The sequence below is a fragment of the Corvus moneduloides genome, chromosome 6, assembly GCF_009650955.1.
Source record: "Corvus moneduloides isolate bCorMon1 chromosome 6, bCorMon1.pri, whole genome shotgun sequence".
NCBI classification, from domain to species: Eukaryota; Metazoa; Chordata; class Aves; order Passeriformes; family Corvidae; genus Corvus; species Corvus moneduloides.
This window is the reverse complement of record NC_045481.1, coordinates 4,435,041-4,457,014: the sequence shown is the minus strand read 5'-3', so window position 1 is coordinate 4,457,014 and position 21,974 is coordinate 4,435,041. Positions and strand designations below refer to the sequence as shown.

Here is a 21,974-nt window from a genome sequence, read left to right as displayed (position 1 = left end):
GCACCCCGTGCTCCACGTGGGAAAACCCAAGTTTTCCACCTGCCAGGCATTATGGTTTTTTCTGGTTTACTTTAAGCCTTTTTGACTTGGGTCTTAGTCTGATTTCCTGGTAAAAATCTCTTCCCAGAACGATGGAAATGTGCCATGCTCTCCTTCTGTCCAGAAAAAGCTTCTTAGCATCAGGATGGTTGCTGAAAGGCCACGTTCAGCAGAGCCTTGAAGTCCAAGCAGGAATATTCATGGGTGAGGGGGGGGTTGGTCTCTTCTCCCAAGTAATAAGCAACAGGACAAGGGGAAATGACTTCATGTTGCACATGGGGAGGTTTAGGTTGGATATTAGGAAAAATTTCTTCACAGAAACAGTTGTAAAGCACTGGAAAAGGCTGCCCAGAGCAGTGGTGCAGTCCCCATCCCTGGAGGGATTTAAAAGCCATGTGGATGTGGCACTTGGGGACATGGGTCAGTGGTGGGCTTGGCAGTGCTGGGGGAATGGTTGGACTTGATCTCAGAGGTCTTGTCCAACCTTAGTGATTCTGTGGTTCTCTGACACTAAAAAGTTGCCAAAACCTGAGCAGCTCCTGGCAGTGCTGGGCTGCTGCAGCTTCAGCATGGGGGCTGTGGAGGGACATACATGGAGATTAATGGCAGCTTTTGACTGTCCCTTTCCAAAAATATCCCCAGAAAACTCCTGGGTCTTGCTCATGGTGCCTGAAGAGGAATGTTAACCTCTGTGTTGGGCCAGCATTCAGGAGCAGAGCCTTACTTGTACTAGTTTTCTGAATCTTTAATACAAAATAACTGGAAAGGGTAAACTACAGCCAGTGAGGTTCTTCACTAAGGATTTCATTTCATCAGAGGCAGAGGAAATGGAAATGGGCAACAAAAGAGGCTGATGTTAACAGATTTTTTGTTCTTTAATGGAGGGAAAATTGGTAATGTGTTAAAAAAATTTAAATCCCTGCAGAAAATGTGATCTTACTCATATAAAAGGAAATTCAGAATTAATTCAAGAGTGTCTGCTGTAAATTTAAAACAACTTCCATTACACAAGCAAAGTCTCAATAATGAAAACATTTGCTAGCATCAGGCTGTAACCTGACCTGGGATTTGCAGTCAAAATGTTTAGATCACTGTGTTTAACTGTACTTTAGATCAAGAAGCTGAAAAATCCTTATTTTAAATAATTTGTCAACTAGATATTTTTTCATTTTTAGCTCTTTTCCCAAGGTTCATTCTTACTGGTCAATATGCCCTTTAAAAGTTATCGATTTGCCTCTGGAGATCGTCTGCCCATGGAGTTGTGTTTTATTCTTTCCATAACTTAATCTGCACTCATGGAAGCAATTTCAGGGTTTCTGATTTAATTTTTTTCCCCCAGATTATTTACACTTTGCATTTTTAATATCTAAAAAAAAAAAAGCAAATAACAGTCTTCCATTCCACTGACTTATTGCATTACACTCCTGTCTGGTTAAATCTCACTTGGGTAGCAGTTGAAATTCAACTGAAATACCCAGAAATTGGATTTTTGTTACAAGAGCAGCAGCAGGGCTGCAGAATGGGAGCTGCACTCTTGCATGAACATCCAGGATGGGTTTGTGGTGACAAACAAGGTAATTTGGGCACAAGGAGCTGGGGGATTTGCTGGTGGGGTTGTAGTTTGTGAGATTAAATAATACACCAGCGATGTCAATCCTGCATCCCAGAGGGGTTTGGAGCTGCCCCACTTTAGCAGGATCAGGAGTGAAGAGTTAACTAGAAAAAAATTGATATTATATTCAAGACACAGCCATGGCCAAGGAGACCTGCATAAAAAATAGTCTGGTCTTGGGTTTAAAATGGAAAGGAGGGAGGTAGTAAAATGCATCACTGAATCCAGGCTGGAACGAGGGAAAGCTGTGCTGTGCCTCAGTGCTGGGCACGTGGAATTTATTTATGGGCAGGAGGGTGCCAGCTGTGCAGCTCCTCTGGACAATGAGAAAGGGTGGCAGAGGTTTGTTGGGTGTTTTGTCCTTGCTGTAAGTGACAGAAAAGGTTTCCAAACCCACCATGGCTCAGGGGATCTGCCTGCTGGGCAGGAGGTCACTGCCACAGCGCTGCTGGAGGGGGATGCACGTGCTACAGAAGACTTTCCTCTACAACTGAAAGTGAAGAATGTGGTTTAATAGCATGAAAAACAATAGGCCAATCAAAGGATTTGGCTGCATGCAAGCTGTACAGCATCTATTAAAAACAAGTATTTAATTGGATATTTGTTTTGCTGTCAGCATACTAGGCTTAAAAATATACAACTATTACCCTGAAACATCTGAGTGTAGAAAGGAGATGAGGCTGTGGAAATACTGAGCCAGAAGATACATGGGAGGATTTTTTTTTTTTTGGATAGCAGAGTACAGAAACAGGAAAAACATTATAATTTCACATTTACCTTATAACAAAGCAGTGGCAATGAGCCACACTGGGGTTTGTGGTGCTGAACAACATCCACAGGTATTTGGTGGCTCAAGGCACTGAAGGTGTAGGGTCTGCCAACATGCCATGATCCAGAGAGTGCTTTAGGCATGTTTAGGGAGTTGGGAAATCTATGGAACATTCTAAGAACCTGCACAAGACTCTCTTCTGGACACCCCAGCCTGACAGAGTCTGGAGCTAAAATCTCAGTGTGGATTGCTTGTGAGCTCTACTGCCATGGCAAACCCCGAGCCCTGACACTGGTGCTCATGAGAAAACCAGTTTGGGAATTTTCTGTGGAAGAGGGATCCCAGCTGACACTATGGAAATAAAATATTAGTGTGGTTTTATGGGCTAAACATTGGATCTGAAGAATGGTGAAGGAAAGGCTCTTCCTTACCTGGCTGTTCTTGAGGTTATAAACCCATGACCACTGCTTGTAAGACAAAATTGAAGCAAAAGATGTAATTCTGGGCCTAGTCAGCAGCAAATGAGAGTATAAGACACCAAAAATCGATGCAGTGGAGAAGGGAAGTGATGCAGTGATCAGCCTGGATTTAGCAAGTGAACCTGAGCACTGGAAATGCTGCCAGTCCCAATGATCAATTAAAATCTGCATCCAGCAAACCCAGGGACATTGTCATGGAGCTGGCTGGCCCTGCCACGTTTCAGGCAGCAATGGGAGCATTTGCACAGCCATACAACTACAAGAAGCACTGCAAGTGTGAAGTGGCTGGGCTGGGACACCTTCCACTAATCAATTTAAAGTTGATTTAATAGATAGGGAGGGCATGCCCTGGATAGATACAAGTACCTGACAGAGATTTGCTTCATGGCTGAGGATCCTGGCAGGTCTTGTGCTACATGGGAGGAGGGAAACGTGTATCAGGAGACAAAGGGATGTCTGCTTTCGGGAGAGCAGCAGGGCATGAGAAGCCAAGCCCTGGCTGGGACACTGGAGACACTGCCACAAGATTGCTGGGTGATCCACAAGCAAATTAATTTCATCAGCCTTGGTTTTCCCTTTTTTAAGAGGGCAAATGGCTCCCCTGACAGGCTCATGTCCATCTGCCCACGACAGTCAGTGCTGCAGGGTGTTTTTCCTACGTGGGAGTGCAGTGTCGGAAGAGAATGACGTTTTTCTCTGCAATTTGTTTCTTCTCTCTGATACATTGGAGTGCCCAAAGACCAAAGCGAGCACAGATTAATTTTATTTTTTCCTAAAGCAAATAGCCAGCTCATCACAGGGTGGGTGAGGTGCAAAAAGCAGCACCTTCAGTCCCACACCTTCCTACTGCGTTTCCTCCTCTCTAAGGAGCTGAAGAAACAGAGGAGACCCGGCCACAGCAGAGCCCATGATAATTTCTCCAAGTCCTTTTGCCCATTTCCCCCACCCTGCAGATTATTTAGCATGAAGAAAGCAATTTTTTCCCTTTGATACTGAGAGCAGAGAGAAGGGTAATTGGAGCCTGGGAGGCTCAGTAGCTATTGAGCCATCTCAGCCCTCACAGGCCTCTGATGTGCTGTAAAACGCAGAGGGGAGTTACAATTACTACCTATTACTTGCCCTGGATGATGATTTATCTTGTAGCCACATGAAAGCAAAGTCTCTCTGATCTGGTTCTTTTTTCCACTCCCCCCCTGCACCTGATCAGGATGTATCGTATTTCAGATTAAAGGGATTTTCTTTGCCAGTGCTGAAGGAAAACCTGTGTGTGATGTTTGATTATTCTGTCCTTTAAAATAATATCCCCAATAAGAAGGGAGTTGTTGCTGTGCTGGTGTCCTGAGAAATCGGATGCTGAAGTGGATACCTGGAGCATCTCATGAAGTACCACAGAGCAAATGGTTTAGTGGATGTTTTTTAAGCTCCTTTGGAGGGGGAATGATGATTCATTTGTTGAGGAGTGATCCAGGATGCAGGAAATGAGGCCTGAGTTTCTTCTGTTGCTGCAGATGCAACAGGAAAATGAGTTACAGGCAGGACAACAGATTTGGTGGCTGCCCTGGGACATATTGCCTTTGGGATGTCAGAGTGTGAGAAATGTCACACAAGGTCAGAGCCCTTCACCTGTGTGCTTTGGCCAACAACTGGTACTGCAGGATGAGATCTAGGGAGCCCTGATGGATTAAAGGAGCTAAATGGGGATTGGTTTTATTTTTACTCAGGTGACTCCTCAAGAGCTGGCCCCTGAATTGCTTCTTGGGAACATGCAGCAGCCTCTCCTGCATGTCATCTCAGCCCTGTTATAGCATTATACCTCTGGAAATAGCCAAGATGTTCTAAACTTGACACTTTCCCTTCTTTTCATGGAATATAATAGCACATCACAGGCGTAGGCTGCATGAGAAACCCTCCTGGCAAGCGGCAGTGCCACTGATGGGGAGGATCGTGCCTGTGATGTCTCTTTGTCTGCTGCTCCCCTCCAACTCCTCTCTATTAACAGATGCTTTTCAAGGCAAAGAGAGAGGCTGTACATAACCCGAACTCCCACCGCTTCAAGGCAAATGAGGCCCTTTTCCTTCAGCAGCCTGTTGGAAGTGCAAGCCACAGACCTGCCAAGTCTCACACACAGAGCAGGGAGGGCTGATCTGCCTCTTGCTTCTCCTCCTGGCTCATCCAGCATCCTTTACTCCACTGCAGATTCAGCCGATTTGGGATCCACGGCGGTGTCGAGGCAGAGGGGAGGTGGTGGCCTGGTGAGTTCCCTTCATGAAACAGCTTTGGGTGGTGATGTGGTGTCATAAAATCACAAATCACAGAATGGCTTGGGTTGGAAAGGACCTTAAAGATCATCCAGTTCCATCCCCTGCCATGGGCAGGGCACCTTCCAATAGACCAAGTTGCTCCAAGCCCTGTCCAACCTGGCCTGGAACACTTTCAGGGGTGGGTCAGCCACAACTTTTCTGGGCAAGAAAATAATGGTTTCTGCTTTCGAGATGCTTGAGATGATCTGTAGGATCAGATGCAAGAGAGGGGAAAGGTCCCAGGAAAAAATAAAGGTGCTGGTCCAGCCTGGGTTTTATGTGCCACCCCAGGAGAGCTTCAGCCATGGGCCTGGAGAGCCCTGGTGTCACTCGGGCTGTGAGTGCTGTTTGTGCTTCAGGGCACAGAAAACACCTGGATCTGAACACGGATCAGAAGGTGCTGTTGAGGAGCCAGGAGCAGCTTGTCTCAATCAGAGATGCTCTCTTGCTCTCCTGGAGAAGCTCTCATTTGGGGTGGGGACATGGCAAAAGGATGTCACCAAACGCTGTCACGGCCACGAAGGCTGTTCATACTGTCCTTGCAGCCCATCTGTCAATTTGTGGTGGCTCCTGGCGAGGCTGGAGACTGAACCATTATTTTAATGGTCCATTTAAAAGCACAGAGTCCTTTCAAAAATAGTAGTGGCTGCAAATGAAATAATCTGCTGGATACAGACATAAAGAGGCACATAACGGCCCATAAAGGGCATGATGTCCACCAGTAGCTCTGGAGTCCATAGATCAAATGCTGCTGTGACCTGCTCTGTTCTGACAGCTGAACATTCCCCTGAGAGGATGCATGTTACTTTTTTAAAATAGACATGGCTGTGCTTGCTCAGAAGGCAACAGGATTTTTTTGCTGCTCTTAAAAACCTGCCAAGTGCCAGGCGAGTCATCACTAGCTCTGAGCAGCAGCACAGCCTTACTCCAAAGACATTAAGCAGCAATGTTTCATGACTTTATTTAGCTGTATTTATGAAACACCTTTGCAGAGAGGAGGATCCACCCTGGGAGCATCTTTGCCCACCCTCCTATCACCTGCACAGCTTCCAGGATATGGTTTCTCCCAAGAATGGAACAGCATCTCCAGCACTGGCAGCTAATGAATGTCTGCTGGAGCACCCCCATGGACCCTCCACTGTTGTGCATTTGGACTAGGGAATTATCTGGGTAAGAAATAAGCCACCAGCCAACCTGAGAGCTTGTAGATTCTTCCTTTGATCTACTGCCAATCCTTGGATTGAGTGTTGGTGTTGCTTTCCCCCTGAAGGCAGGGGGAAAAAGGATAAAAAAAGGGAGACAGGGTTTGGTTCTGCTAAAGGAAGCAAGCTCGTGGCACCCTGAGCAGTGTAAATGGGGAGAGAAAAGGGTCTGCTCAAGTCCTTGGAGTGATTCAGCAGGACAATTCAGATGAATAAGGGCTACTCTGGGCTGTCCTGGAGGCTGCTCTGCATTATCTGAGCTGGTGCCATGTCCTGCAGATTGTAAAATATACTTTATTCAAGGTCTGTGCCTCTCCCTACTGCTCTCACCACTGGTCTGTGCCCCACTCCTGGTGCTGAGAGGGATTTTTAGAGGGTCCTTGTGGGCCCTGGTTTGGGGCACAAACAGCCCCTGGTCTCTGAGAGCTCAGTCAATATGTGCATTTTCCAAATGCACAGGGCATGGAAGCAATTTCTTTTTCACCCTAGAGAGCAACTGGTGCAGCAAGGTGTTGCAATTTCCCCTGGAATAATGCTTTGGGAAACCAACAGTTAGTGGGCTGTGGCAATTTTCTTTCTTTTTTGCTTTCTGGGTGATTGCTGAGCAGACCTAGAGAGGAAACTGCGGGAGGAGAGCCTTTGATCGGTATTTCCAAAGGAAACACAGTGCTGGGATCAAAACATCTCCAGCAAAGACTTTCCCTCCAGCTCCTCAGATCCTCATCCCACAGCTCTCACAGGTTACCCAGCCTGCTGAGTGACTAATTCCAGCTCCTCTCTGGAATTGCCTTGCCTGGAGATTATAGTTTAAAATGCTCCCAACTGTGGGAATTTCGCTGTAGCACTTTCCCTGATTCATGAGTAGAGATGGATATGGAAAGAAGCCCAAACCTTCTCTCCAAGACCACTCTCATCAGACCCTGGGCAGTATCAGACCCCTTCCAGACCCTGGGCAGAGCGAGGAGGAGCTGGGAAGCTGCCAGGGACAAAGAAGGCAGTGCTGGCCTTGGCCAATGCTTGACCTCTCAAGTGCTTCTGCAGTTTTCCAGGGTTGTAACAGATCTCCTCACCCTTGTATGAATTCCTAGGAACTGTAGTTTCTCCACATTTCTTCAGGGCAAAGGAACCAGCACACGCTGGGGCTGCATATCCCTGGCGGGCTCTGGAAGTACAAGGTGAACTTAGCAATGGTGACAGAGCCTCAGTGTCTTTTGGAATTTGGGATTTCCACTTACAGACACTTCTGACTCCCTGGGATAAAGTGGCCTTGAACAGAAGGAACAGAGCATTATCTTTTCCAGGGGAACATATGGAAAAACTCAGTTCAGCTGGGACTGTGAGGCGTTGGGCTGTCAGGAGCAGCAGAGGACTCGGGTATCAGAACTCTGTCAGTGCTGAGCTTCATCCAGGGTGAGAGAAACAAACTGATCCATGGTTATGAGGGCAGATAAAGCAGGGAACTGCATTTTCATGGTTGAAGGTGTGGGGCCTCCTTACAGGGCCTACACAAGGTGAGTTTCTCTGTCCTGGGATGGCAAAGGGAATCCATGGAGAATGACAAGCTGCTGAGTGAACGTGTTGCAATTTCAAATCATCACTGAGGAGCCCAAACTGGATTATCATGGCAAGACAGAGCAGGCAGCAATTTTTTTGCACAGGATTGATTTCTGTAAGATGCAATCTTATGGATATCTTCTTTCTTTAAAATGATTGGAGATGCATCTTCTCTCCTGCTGGGATTTTACCATAAAAACTTCACCAAGTTTGTGGCATTACTCATGATTAATTTAGGTGAGGCGAAAGGAGAGGTGGCTGCAGCACTACCAACACATTTCCATTATGCAGCCTTAGGTCTCCAGTTGTTTATAATTAAAAGTCATACCATTATCCAGATTTTTCAGATAGAGGAAGCGGGTCACATTTTTGTGAAAACCTTGTCAAAGTTCATTTGGCAGAGGTGGAAATAGCTCAAAGGGTTTGCAACAACACTGCAGCAGTTCATATGTGTGCAAAGACCAAGAATACCCAAATGTGAAATTAAATCACTAGTGTGAAGAACTGAAATTCAAGGAGTCATAGCAGTAAAAATCAATCAAGGATCAGCTTTATTCATATAGTAACTGGAACAGACATAAAATTGCAAACAGGTTCTTAGAAATGTTGTCCAGGGGTGGTTACATGCTGTGATGATTGATGGGTTGAATTCTTAATACTCCCTTTGGGTTTACTATAAGCTGCTCACACTTATTATAGATCTACTATATTTAATTTTGTCACCAAGTTAATTGTATTTTCCCTAAGAGCTCCAGTAGCCTGCTGTGTATTTCTGTGTCTTTCCCAATGAACTGCTCCACTTATTGGCTAATAACTGACTGTAAGAATTTTTCTTTATAAATGCAGACTCCTTAAATGTTCCTGATAAACGTGGTCTGCATAAGTATTCCTCTGGCTTCTCTTTCAGTTTGCCTTGCTCTGAGCACAGCAATACTTTGAGCTACTTAAAGGTTTAGTGCCCCTTTGTCATATTTACTATCAGCAACTGAACTGCAAATAGAAAAATGACTGGTTTGTAAAAGCCACTCTAATTGCTCCCAAATCTCCCTTAGTGCAAGTGAATCTTGAGACAAAGGCTTAGAAGGACTGGTTTTGCCAAACTGTGCAGTGTAGCTTGGAAATATTAGGGAAATAGCCAGGGAAGCAAGGAAAAACAGCCTTTCAGTACCTAAAGGGGCTATGAGAGAGCTGAAGATGGACTTTTGACAAGGATCCTTGCTGGATCTGGCCTGAAGATCCAGTGGTTTATCCTTCCTTGACTACCCTTGTTCATGTAACCTCACCCTTTGCTGCCCAGGCTGCTGGAGTGGGTAATTAGATCTGAAATGAAAACCCATCATGGATATAAATCATCCTCTGCAGACCTACAAGGTGCTTACAAAGGAGAATAAACTTTTAAGGGAGCCTATAAACTTAGGTTTCTGTCCTGATTTTGGCTGGGAGAGAGTTAATTTCTTCTTAGTCCCTGGTATAGTGCTCTGCTTCGGATTCAGTACGAGAATACAAGGCTGTTTTTTTATTTTTCCCTGGTGATAGTAAGTGTCCCTTTGGGCAAGTCACTTTGGTATCCTCCATGGGGAGAAATCTCACGGAGACAGGAGATCATCCTGAGGACATGCACGAGTTCTGGCAGCCTGTGAGGCTGAACCTGGAAACAGCTGGACAAAGTTCTGTGGCCTCTGCCATGCACTGTAAATGCACCTTTTGTTTCACAGCTGAGGAAGCCTGAGGCAAGAGGAGTTGAAACTTGGCCTAAAGTCACACTGGCAGCCAGACATTTCCCACGAGTCACAAGTCATGGAAATTATTGTGATGCTTTCTAAGACTTTTGAATTTTTTTTTTGTTTAATCTTCCTTGAAGTACCAGTTAGGACATGATGCTGAATGACAGGCATCTATTAAGGGTGTCATCACGGATCCTTCTCCTCAGGGTGGTTAAAAATGCAGAGAAAATGGTAAGTAAAGGATCTTTAGATACTAATGAAATGGTCAAATGCAAGATGACATTCAAAGGTAGTATATACAGAGGAATATATTCTTACAAAGCATTCATGAAGAGAAGCTCTAAGTTGGCTGCTACAATCCAGAAAAGAAATCTTAAAAGCTGTGGCAATACTTCCAGAGGTGCTCAAAAATGAGAACAGCATGGGAGGGTTATAAGTAAGAGCAGATAACAAATCAGAAACCCTCACTTGGCTTTTTCTGCACATCCACAATGTGTCTGCATTAGGTTGTGGGCAGTGCTGCTCCCCCAGCTCAGAAAGGACATCTCAGATAAAACAAACTTGAAAAAGACACAGTGAAGGACATCAGAGATGGCCAAAGATATGGAACAATTTCTGTTTGAGGAAAAGGGAAGTAAATAAGACCATTCAGCCTGGAACAGAGATTAAAAGGGAGAGAATATGATGGAGTCGTGTAAAAGCAGCAGGAGCGTGGAGAAGGTTTAAGGGAGCAGTTCAACACTGTTTCTCATAATGAGACAAAGTGCCACTGTCAAGTGGTCAACTGGGAGGTTTTAAAGCAGCAAAATAAATTTCCTTTTGCAATATGCATTTTAATGTGAGGAACTTAAGACCTCATTTATAGACATGCTACAGACATTCAGAAAAATCAGGGAAGAAAAGTTCTTTTAGATGCAGCTTAGCAATCATGGAAAAATGTCCTGCCACCTGTCTGAGGCATTTGGATGGGGATGGGATGAAGCACCCTATGGAACTGGTTATCTTTCTCCATTAATTGCAGCAGGAATGCAAAGATTCAATTTAGACTTAACAAGGACGTTTGGAACAGCTAAATGAAGGTGTGATAATTCTTCTCACCCTTTCTGACAAGTTCTCCTTGGAACTGACTTGCACAAGGCTTATAGGAAGATAAATCCTTTCAGGTACAAGGTGATGAGCTCAACTTGTGATCAAGTCAGCAAAAAGCTGGATTCTCTGGCTCAGTGTTGGAAAAGCACAGGAACACCAGCTGTTGTCCTGGAAAGACAAGAAGCAGATCCAGAAGGGAGCAGAGGAAGGTGGAGGGGTTCAGAGTGGATATGGCACAGGAGGAGGGAGAGCCCAGCCCTTTGGTACACAACTGGCATCGATTACTGCTGACACTGAAAAGGAATTACAAGTGCTTGAAAGCCACGAGTGTTCCCTCAGCTTCCATAATAATTCTGAGTATTACAGATTCCTCTGGGTTTGTTTTGATGTTTTTGTAATCTCTTAAGTAGCATTTTGAGGCTACTTTTCAAAGTGGTTGCTTGTATCGTGTTTGTTTTTGGTTGCTTTTTTTTTTTAACCCAGACATGATGTGTCATTGGCTGCACCACATAATTTTGGTCTGGTTTCCCTCCTGTATCTCACTGAGTGATGCTGTCCTAGAGGTTTTGGTCTCTCAGGTTCTGTTAAGGAGATTGATTTTTGCCCCAAGAAAGCAAAGCCTTTGTTAGTGTTCCATTGCCAAGCATCCCACGGCAAGGCAACCGAAACAGGAGGAAGGATAAGCAAGTTTCTTATCCCCTGAGGTCAGTGATTATCAGTGATTTGTTTTGTGAGGTCCACTCAAACACCCACTAGGCTTGATTTGGGGATGTCTTGAGCTCTCCAAGCTCTCCAAGCTACCCCTGAAGACACTGAGAGCTGTGCCTTGAACACAGAAAGTGGTAAACCACAGTTAAATATCTGGAAAATTGGTACCTTTGTCTCTGCACCTACTTCCCTGTGTGTAAAATGAGGGCTTTTCATGCTACTGGCATGTTGTGAAGCCTGAAAAGTGACTTTGTTTGCAAAATTCCCAGTTTCTCTTGGGGTGAGTGTCCCAGAAAAGTCCCACGGGGAATAATTCATGTTCAGTTCAGTGCAGAGGTTTGGTGCTCTGTGGGAAACAGGGGCTCAGCTCTCACACAGAGCATGGAAAAATAATGACTTGGTGTCTCGTCCCCACTGTGTCAGCAGCTCCAGGAGGCAAGAGACTGGCAGGAAAAATAGTGTACAGTAATTTCATGGAACGTGGGCTTGGATTTGGGAGGATAAGTAAAAGCCAGCTTTGAGGCTGTGCTACTTTTTAAGCCTTGGAGATGTGAGAGGGGATGTGTGTGGAAGGAAGGAAGGGGATGGCTCAGTGCCCAAGACAAGGGGGAACAAGGGGATGAGGAGGAAGAGGCATCCTTTAAACTGGCATAAATAACATGACTTTGACATAAATAACACAGCTCTTGGAAGTGGGGCAGCTGCACAGGGAAGGTGGGGCTTGTCAGGGCTGCTTCATAACAGCAGGGTGGGTACCAGGAATCATTTCACAGGTGGTAAAAACCCAGCCAGCACAGTCCTGATGGGACAGGCAACCTGAAGTCTGGTGCTTCTGAACCTTTTAGTGCTTGGCCTTATAACCTTAACCTTAGCAGTCGCTGCTCTTGATATAATAAATTGAGAGTATCAACAATTTTAGATACTTATGACATCTCCTTGAAATGGAAACTGATTTATACCACAACTGAAGAGCTCCCAGGGAGGTAATTTATTAAAAACAATTGAAAATGACTGCAAAGCCAGTTATTCTTCACACCAAGTGATAGGAAATGGTTATTACTTCTCCAAATTTCAACAGTATAATAGTCACAGCCCTGAGTTTAGTAAACTAATTTCTTTTAGAGATTATGCAAGCAAATGTGTCAGTTCCATGTTACACTTGAAACAGAAACCCAGCACCGCCCTGGCTGTCACAGGAGAAGGTTTCCTGCCCTAGAGCATGACTTCTGCCAAGTATCATATTAAAAAAATATAAAATAAAATAAAAAACCCTTCTACAAAACCAATGCTTTGTGGTACCCTTTCACATAGATCTCAGTGCCACCCCAAGTGCCATTTTTGTCATTGAAAAATGATGCTGCCAGCAGTGTTGGGTATGAATTGAGCATTTTTTCTTCCTGAGTAAAGAAAAATTCTGGAGTTTTTTTGTAAAGATAAAGACTCACATATGGCAAGAGGGAGCAGCAGAAAATTAATCACATCCAGACACTGAAAAACACTGTTCACGGTAAGTTGGAAAACAGCAAGAAGTGTTACAATTTAAAAGTAATATATTTAGCTAAAAACATTAACAGCTGGCTCTGTTCTTGATGAAAGCTTTCATAATTTATGTGATGAATAGCAATCAGTTTGGATGTTTTCTGGATCAGTATTTCAACATGACAGCTCATTCTGGCTGCACAATAGGTTGGTCTGTGCTGCCCTGTTAGAAACACAAGCCAAACTCTGATCACTGTGAAGACTGAAGACCCCATTTAAATGACTTTGGTGTAATGTGTGTGATCACTAAAGGAAGAACCACATTGCCATTTTCCTCCTGGCCCTGTAGTCACATTCAATTTTAAAGAGATGCGTGGCATTTGGCAAACATGAGATAAGGAGCTTTGTTATAAAAAAGAATATCAGATGGAATGGTTGCCTGGGGCCTGTTGGCAGTCTGGAAAGCTCTCTAAATAAAATAGCAGTAAGAAGGAGGAAATGAGATATCTACACTGGGATCCTACCTTTGAGGGCTGAAGCACAGAAAAGAACCAAGCAGCAGACTGGGAGATCTTGAAGGAAGAGATCTGGAGATCAATGTGAGTTTTGAAACGCTTACAGAAGCAGGAAATAATAGCAGTAGAAAAGTTTGGGTTGCAGCAGGTGTCTCTGTAGACACAGAAATAAATGTACAAATAGAAGAGCTCACACAGAAATTTCAGAGACAGCCATAAAATATTCTGGGAACAACCTGGATTTCATTAGAAAACTTTTCAAAAGAGATCTGTTGTGCCTCCCAAGCTTTCTCCTTGGACACACTGACAGATCTCCAAAGAGCAGGGCCGGGTCAGGTGCTGGAAAACAGCACTGGAAGAGCTTCACCTTTGGTACGAGGTAATGGCTGAAAAGTTGTACCAGCAGAGGGAGCGGGACACCAGATTTCTTTCCCTACGTGTCTAATCCAAGGAGTTTCCAGAGAGAAACCAGATTCTAAAACGTAGACTTCACCCACTGATCCTCTAGAGAAAGGGTCAGTTGATGGAGGTTTTCTCCCGTGGCTATGAAATAGCTGCAGAGGCAGAAGAATGAAGTCTCCAAATATACTTTGCAGCAAAGATTAAGCAAAAAGCTCATGATACTTTTTCTTTTTTTTTTTTTTTAGGGTACTGGTCAGACTCTTCCAGTTTTGTTTTTAACGTCCTTTCAAGAGACATCTCAGACTGCAGGCATATGAGATTCAGGAGTGAATACTCTGGGCAGTGGGGCTGCAGTATGTGATGAGACCTGGATAAGGACACTGGGTCAAGTTTCTGGGGTTCTTTGGGGGAAGGGGACGGGGCTCCGTTGGCAAGGACTTTGGGAATGATGCAGTGCTGCTGCAGGGGCTACATATGGAGCACCAGCAGCAGACCACAAGTCCTACACGTCCATTTGTGAGGCAGAAGACAGTTCAGAGCGCTGGGCTGCAAACCTGGCATGAGGTCTGAGCCCAAAGAGGAGGCTGTGCAGGGCTCCAGCCAGATCTGTCACATGGCAGAGGTGCAAAAACGTGACAAAGCCGACTGGAGCACATCCAGGCAATCTGAATTCACGAGGTCCTTCTGCAGGGGGGCCAGGGATGTCAGTGCTGCTTGGCAATATGACAGAGCCAGCAGGCTGAGGCCGGGCAGGGAGGGCTGACTGCGATCTGCTTGACTTAGCCCAGCACGGCAGATGGAAAGCAAAGGATAAACATCAACCTCACCTCCACAGACAGTTCACGCCATAAAAACCTCATTCCCGAGAGCAAAAAGGCTCAGCTGGCAGCTGCACTGCTCCAAAGGGTGATGCACCATCCTCCTGAGGCTGACAGGGAAAGCAGAGCACAGATAAAGGTACCATTCCCAGCCTGGGAGCCTCTCTTTCTCCACATATTTATCTTCCTGACTGACCAGCATGTTTTGAAAGGAGATATGCACACACACAGACCAACCTGAGTGCTTGCCCCCGGCCTCTGTTGAGTTGTGCTGCCCTATCCCACTCCAGGTACAATTTAGATAACTCAGAACAGACAATCAGCAAATCCAGCGTTGGATACAGCAATCAGCCTGCTCTTCTGCATCCTGGAAGTGACTCAGGATGAGACACCCCAGCCTTCAGAAACACCAGGATGATGTTTTTTCCCAAGGCAAGTCACACAGGTGGTGTGTGACACCACCCTTAGTGGTGACACTGAGGGCTTAATTCACACAAAACTTCAGAGCAATTTTGGATGTGCTCTGATTCAGTCTTGGACATCAGAAGCTGAACCTCCATCCTTCTACAGCACACTGATCTGAAGGACCTGTGAAGGGCAGGGGACAGGACTCATTTTATTGCTGGGGCCAAGTCACATCACTTGTTTCCATCTCCATGTTTTGAGAGTGGAAGAGATCACTTTCCAACAGCACAAAATATGCCAGAAGGAAGGAGGCAGATGGAGAGATCTTCCCTCTTGGCTTAACTGCCCAGAGGTGTGGAGCAGCCTAAAGGAATTGATCTGATGTAGGCAGGGAGAAGTGTGGGAAGGAAAAGCTGAGGATAATGTGTCACTGGGAGCTTTGAGGAACCACAGAACGGATCTGAAGACACCAAAACCTTTGCAGTGATGATCAGGCCTCAGCCCATCAGCATCTTTCCTGTGTGCAAAGACAGCAAATCTCTGCCACCAGGAGGTAGTAGAGATTTTTGAGTTTTTTAATGCTACTTTCCATGAACTCTTTATCTCCTCAAAACACCATCTGGGAAATTTCATAGGTGCAGATGTGTCGAAAGAGCCAGGATTTTATCATTTGCAAGAAATCTGCCTCGTAAAAGTGCCCAATAGTGCAGATTTGTTGTGTGTGTTACATTGTGGGTCCTGCTGATGTCAAACGCCATTGAAAAACCATCACAGTCAGTCTCAGAAGAGATTTCTGACACCACATCATGAGCTCAGTATTGTCCTGACCACCAGCCATCCAGACACTTCCACGTCAGTGCATCTGCCTGGTCACTTCCAGCCTCCAGATCCAGGGGCAGGGATAAATACACAAAATCTTACCAGCTGCTCAAGAAACTGGTGTGGATTTCATCACAGCTGAGTCCTGACACACAGGGTAGAACTCCAGTTCCTCCTGAGTGACAGACTGTCCAGGGATCAATTCCTAGTTTGAATGGGAAGGGCAGGAAAGCAGTTCCTTGGAAATACCAACACAGATTTATTCCAAAAAGTACCTTGTGTCCTCTAGAGATAATGATTTAATTTTCCTATCCCTACCACTACAGTCAAACTGGAATCTGAAAGTCCAGCAGACTTTGTCAATCTGAATTCTCACTACTCCCAAGAAAGATCTGCTGGTACACGTGGCCACAGCTCTCCTGAAAAGAGCAGAAGAATTTAGTTGTGGTGGTTTTTCATTCTCACACCCTGCTGAAGAGGTGGGAGTAGAAAAAGAAGAGCAATGGATATTGCTGTTTATCTCTAGCTGCCAAAGGGGAAGGCAAAAACATGGTCAGTACTTTGTAAGAATGGGTCTCAGCTCGTCCTAAGTGATGCAGAACACAGTGGCCATGTGCTATTTGCATTTATATGGAGTTCTGTAACTGCTACTCTTATTTTGTCATTGAGACTGAGCAGTCTTGGATGATCCTTAGGGAGCAAATACCTGCAACAACCAGCTGCAATTTCAACTGAGTCTCTTCTCTGTTTGCCTCCCTTTGAAACAGGCATCAATACATTGAGACAGCGCTACTGCTAAATAAATGTTTCCAGGAAATGTTTGAGTGTGGGCTCAGAGGAATAACTACATCCCCTTGCTATTTGCAAACAAAAATGATGAGTGCCCTGAAAGCTCCTTTCTTGCTGCCTTTAGTTAGAATGAATGTACTGAGCCGGGGGCTTTCATTTTTATACACCATGGGGGCAATTGTTAATTGGCCCCCTGATTCCTGGTGTCCCAAGTGGATCAGAGCATGGATATATCCATACAAATTGGTTTGGAACACGTAGACTGCTCTGGCAGCTTTCTCCTCCATCCTTAATGCCATCTTTGTGTCATGGTTTCGGAAAGAATTGATTGTTTCTTGTTCTGCCTCCATCAATGAAATCAACTGGCATTAAAAAAGCTGCCTTGCTCATTGCCAAATCAAATCCTTTTAATATCTGGCGATGCTCTGAAATATGTTGGAACTGGATTTCAGATTTTGGTCCAAGCTGGAATCTCCCCAGTGCTGAAACAGAGGGGGGGAAAGCTCTTAAAACTGAGCTGCCAACTTGAGGCATCTCTACATTAAATAATTTCGTATTGTCCACGAGTCCTTTCGACCTTGAGCCCCTCTTTCATTCCTGATGTGCATGAGGCAGATAAAGCAAGAACTGGCTTTGCTCCAGTGACTTTCATGGTGCCACTTCAGAGGACAATTAAAGGAACTTCAAACACTACAGATTTTCTTTTCCCCATCTATGAGTCCAGCTTCTTTGTGTTTATGCTGGTTTTACACCAGTATGACTTGTCTGAAAGGAGAACTGGGCCCAGAACACACAAAATAATTTTCTCCAAATGACAGCAGAGAAGTCCACTTGGCCATGACTTTTTAAAGGTTCTTGCTAAGGTATAATCCAAGCCAAAATGGCACATTCTTGTTTAAAAAACCAGCGTATTGGCAGGATGAAAACAGCAAATTTGGAATGATCAACTTGTAATTAATTTTTCACTTAAAAATCTCACTTGGCATTAAACAATCCTCTCTGTGTGAGTCCTTTTTTCCCTTTTTCACACATTCACAGGCTCACAGGTAAGCTGCATGACAGACCAAAGCTGCCTGTCATTTTTCCTCTAATCTCTCAATCCTGATAACAACACAGGGCAGAACCTCCTCAAACAGATGAGACAACAGGATTGGCAACAACCTCTGCTCATGGAGAAAAATTTCCCCTTTCTCTCACCTCAGGTGGACCGGGGAGGTACAGGGAGGATGATGGAGTAGAGAAGGAGGAGGGCATGGAATTGGCATGGGAAAGAGAACTGGGTTGTGTTCCTCAAAGCCTGTGGCTGATCTGCTTAGGGCTCTCAGGCAACCACTTCAACTCTAAGCATTTTTTGCCACCACTCTTACCCTGCCTCTTTCCCTAAATCCTAAAGCCCTCAGACTCTGCAGTGACCTTATCGAGGCTTTCAGTACCTAAAGGGGCTCTAAGAGAGCTGGAGAAGGACTTTGGATAAGGGCATGGAGGGCCAGGGAATGGCTTCACACTGCCAGAGGGCAGGGTTAGGTTAGATTTTAGGGACAAATTCTTCCCTGTGACGGTGGTGAGGCCCTGGCACAGGGTGCCCACAGAAGCTGTGGCTGCCCCATCCCTGGCAGTGTTCCAGGCCAGGTTGAATGGGACTTGGAGCAACCTGGGATAGTGGAAGGTTCATGGCAGGAGGTTGGAATGAGACGATTTTTAAGGTCTCTTCCAACCCAAATCATTCCCTGATTCTCTGCTGTCCATGACCCTTTGGGCTGTTTGTCCAACACGGGGAGCTCTGAGCTGTCACCATTGGGTCTTTAGGGTATCTTTCCACACAAATAAGGAACTGCAAAGGAGGAGAGGATGCCTCTTGCCTCACAGAGAACAAACTAGAGGTGATGTGGTCAGAAACCAGGCAGATAAGGAAAGGTCTGCCTCTTCAGGCTCTGCTCATGTGAGGGTACTCACGGTTTCATGATAGCCCCATCCAGTGGGATTCGAAAGGCAGCTGTGAAGTACACCCAGACTCTTGTTCCTTTCTATTTGAGGCTGTCTGGGAAAGCTGTGAGCAGCAAAAAAGGACATTGGGACTGTCTGCAGAATCAGCAAGATGATCAGGAGACATTTACATTGTTCTCTCACTTGAGAAGTTATTTTTGCAAACATATGGCCTCGAGTTAAGTATGGGTTTTTTTTAAAAACACTGTGGCCAAATTCTGTGGCCAGTAATGGTTTAAGGCTCTTTCTTCTCCTAGAGAAAGACACCCATTTGTAAAGTCTGGGGGAAATTCACCCTGTACAATATGCTACAGGTTAAATTGATGCTTTTAAAGCTCCTTTCTGGATCAAGCCTCATATTTTAGTCACAGAATGGTAAATACACAAATCTCTCTGCAAAATCACTTCAGCATATTTATGCAGATAATGACTTTGATGGACCTGTTAACTTGAAGAGAGGAAACAAGTCTCCATGTGCCCCTCACCATGTGTCTTTTTCTTGATAATAAATGTAGTTAATACATCTTGCTCAGCAAGGTTTCCTCTGCACACCTTGAACTTGCAAAAAGCCCAGTTGCAGAGAAAGCAATTTGCTTGATCCTTCTGAAAAGAAAAATAATCAGCATAGTAAGAATTCAGAAACAATACAGAGCTGCAATTCATTATAAGCTTTCAATGAGACAGAAGGTATCACTGTGCATCCATTGCACAGAGTGATGTTGGAAGGGAACCACAGGCAGGAGCAATTTCAAGAATGGCTTTGCTTGTATTACCATCTAGTGATGTTTAAACATGCACAGCATGTCCTTGAAAGCCCAGGGATAAGAGGAAGAGAGGAGATGAAAAATTAAGCCTGAACTAAGGTATTTGGAAAGCTTGAAGCTTAGAGTTGTTTCTGGGTACATCAGTTTAACCTTCAAATGAACCAGCCTTTTCTTTCCTTCTCTTCAAAGTAACACTTTTAAGTCCCAAAATTTGACTTTGAAGCTGAGATCAATGCTGGTAATGTTCTCATAACACCAACTCCCACTGGAGGTGAAATTGGGAAGGGGGGGACTTGTGGTTTGTTCAGAGATTCCACACGACACAAGTGATTTTTGCATCAACTGTGTTTCCCTAAGTAGGACAGGGAATTTTAATCCTGCAGAAGAGCTTAGAGCCTCACCAGCTCCTACTGACCCAGCACCTCTCAAAGCCAACTAATACCTGGTCTGGCTCTCAGCTGCTCTGTCCCACGGTCTGGGAAATCCTGGAGGGGTGAGGGCTGCTTATGGCACTCCACAGATTAGAAGTAAAAGCAAATGTCTGATGTCAATTGGTGTAAATTCGCCAGGCAGGGGTCCGTGCTTCTGTTGGACAAATACAAAAAAAAAAATCGATACATTGAAAAACATGAAAAGTCACTGGTCTTGTTTCATAGCTAGCTTAAAAGGGGATGGGGGAAACTGAAATGAGCTGTGCCTTGAATTCGTGAGTTATTTTGGTGGTTGGTGGTTGATTTATCACTGATTTGTAACTGCCCTTAGTATTAGCCAGCAGCAGGGCAAGAGACAACGAATCAACATCAAAAAGGTATTTAATATTGCAAGTGCATTTTCATATCTGCATCCACACACCAGAAAACCTTGATCTTCAAAGCACTGTACAAACACTAACCAGCTAATGACTCCCTGAGCAAAGCCACAGCAACGGCTATTTTTAATACATCTATTATTTGTTTGTGCTCATAAAAGGCAGTTTTGTGCCATCAGCTTATTCAGCCAAGTACAGAACGCAGAAAAATGCATGTGAGCAGAGGAGGAAGCAAAGGATATGGAATGTCTTGACTGGGTTCTCCATGTACTAGTTAATGAAGGTGGCTGGATAGAAAAGGAGTAAGTGAAGGTAAGTATGAGAGAGCCACCAAAAAAAAAAAAAAAAAAAAAAGTGAGTTGATTACTGGACAGAAATACATTTTAAAGGAAAAAAGGCTGGTTGCTAAAGGTCCTTTCAGTCTACAACAGAGAAGCACGGCAAAGACCAGCAGCACGAAAAGTCAAGTAATTCAAAGCCTAATTGTTGCCAGACACAGAATCAGCTTCTGGAATGACTGACAAAGCCAAATGGTGAATTTGTCACCTCTTTTTTTTTCAAATGCAGACAAGGATTTTGTGGACATTGTATGGAGAGATGTTAAAGCAGGTGTACAACCTGTCTGGGTAGCTGAGGGCAGATATCTCTTTTCCTCCTCTGAACTCTCAGAAAGTGTGGGACAGCAGAGCTGCGACCACTGAGGCAGCGTTTCCAAGTGACCCAGAGAGAGACAGGGGCTCCTCTGGAGGGATGTGATGAAGGCATCAGATCAGAGGGCTGGAGCTCCTCTGACATGGGGACAGGCTGGGAGAGCGGGGTCCACCCAGCCTGGAGAGGAGCAGCCTCTGGAAAGAGCTTAGAGCTCCTTCCACGGCCTAAAGGGACTCTGAGAGAGCTTGGCAGGAACTTTGGACAAGGGATGGAGAGAAAGGACAAGGGGGAATGGCTTAGACAGGACGTGGGGGAACTGGCAGAGGGCAGGGCTAGATGGAATATTGGGAAGAAATTCTCTGTGAAGGTGGGGAGGCCGTGGCACAGGCTGTCCGGAGAGGCTGTGCCTGCCCCATCTCTGGAAGTGTTCCAGGCCAAGTACGATAGGTCTTGGAGCAACATGGGACAGTGGAAGGTGTCCCTGCCCATGGCAGGGAGCGGAACTGGATGAGCTTTGAGGTCCTTCCCAACCTAAACCATTCTATGACATGGACAGCACGGAGTGATGAAACCTTGTCCCCTCAGGAGTTCGAATTAAAGGACCCTTTCCTTCCTCTGACACCTGTGTGCAGCCCCTGGGGGGGGGGGGGGGTGTCAGATCTGAGGGCCTGAACCTGCTGGACCAGTTCAGGACACCCTCCTGTCCCACCCCAACCCGCAGCTCCCAGCGCCTGGGGAAGCGCTGCCCACGCCGGGGTAACCCCGCTCAGCTCCGCAGCCCACGGAGGGTTTCGGGGCGCACAGGGTGACAGCGACGCTCCTTTACACACACACACACCGCGACTGAACCGAGCGAGGAGACCCCTGAGCGTGCCGGGGGCAGGATCCGACCCTCAGCCCCGCATCCCGCCTCACCTGAGGCCCGGCGGAGCCGCTCGCTGCCTTCCTTCCATGCCCAGAGGGCGGGGGCCGCGCTGCGGAGCCCGTCCTGCACCAGGCGGCGGAGGCAGAGCGAGCGCCCCGCCGGCACCGCGAGCTGCGGCGGCCGCGCTCCTCCTCCCCCTC

General features: G+C 45.7%; 1 long non-coding RNA gene across 1 annotated transcript; it reads right to left on the bottom strand.

Moving 5' to 3' along the window:
- Window positions 1-8,483: 8,483 nt before the first annotated feature.
- Window positions 8,484-21,964, bottom strand: LOC116445699. The gene is made up of 2 exons (XR_004240857.1): window positions 21,825-21,964; window positions 8,484-20,035 (listed from the first exon to the last, which is right to left on the bottom strand). It is a non-coding gene; the product is annotated as an uncharacterized LOC116445699 (long non-coding RNA).
- Window positions 21,965-21,974: the final 10 nt, after the last annotated feature.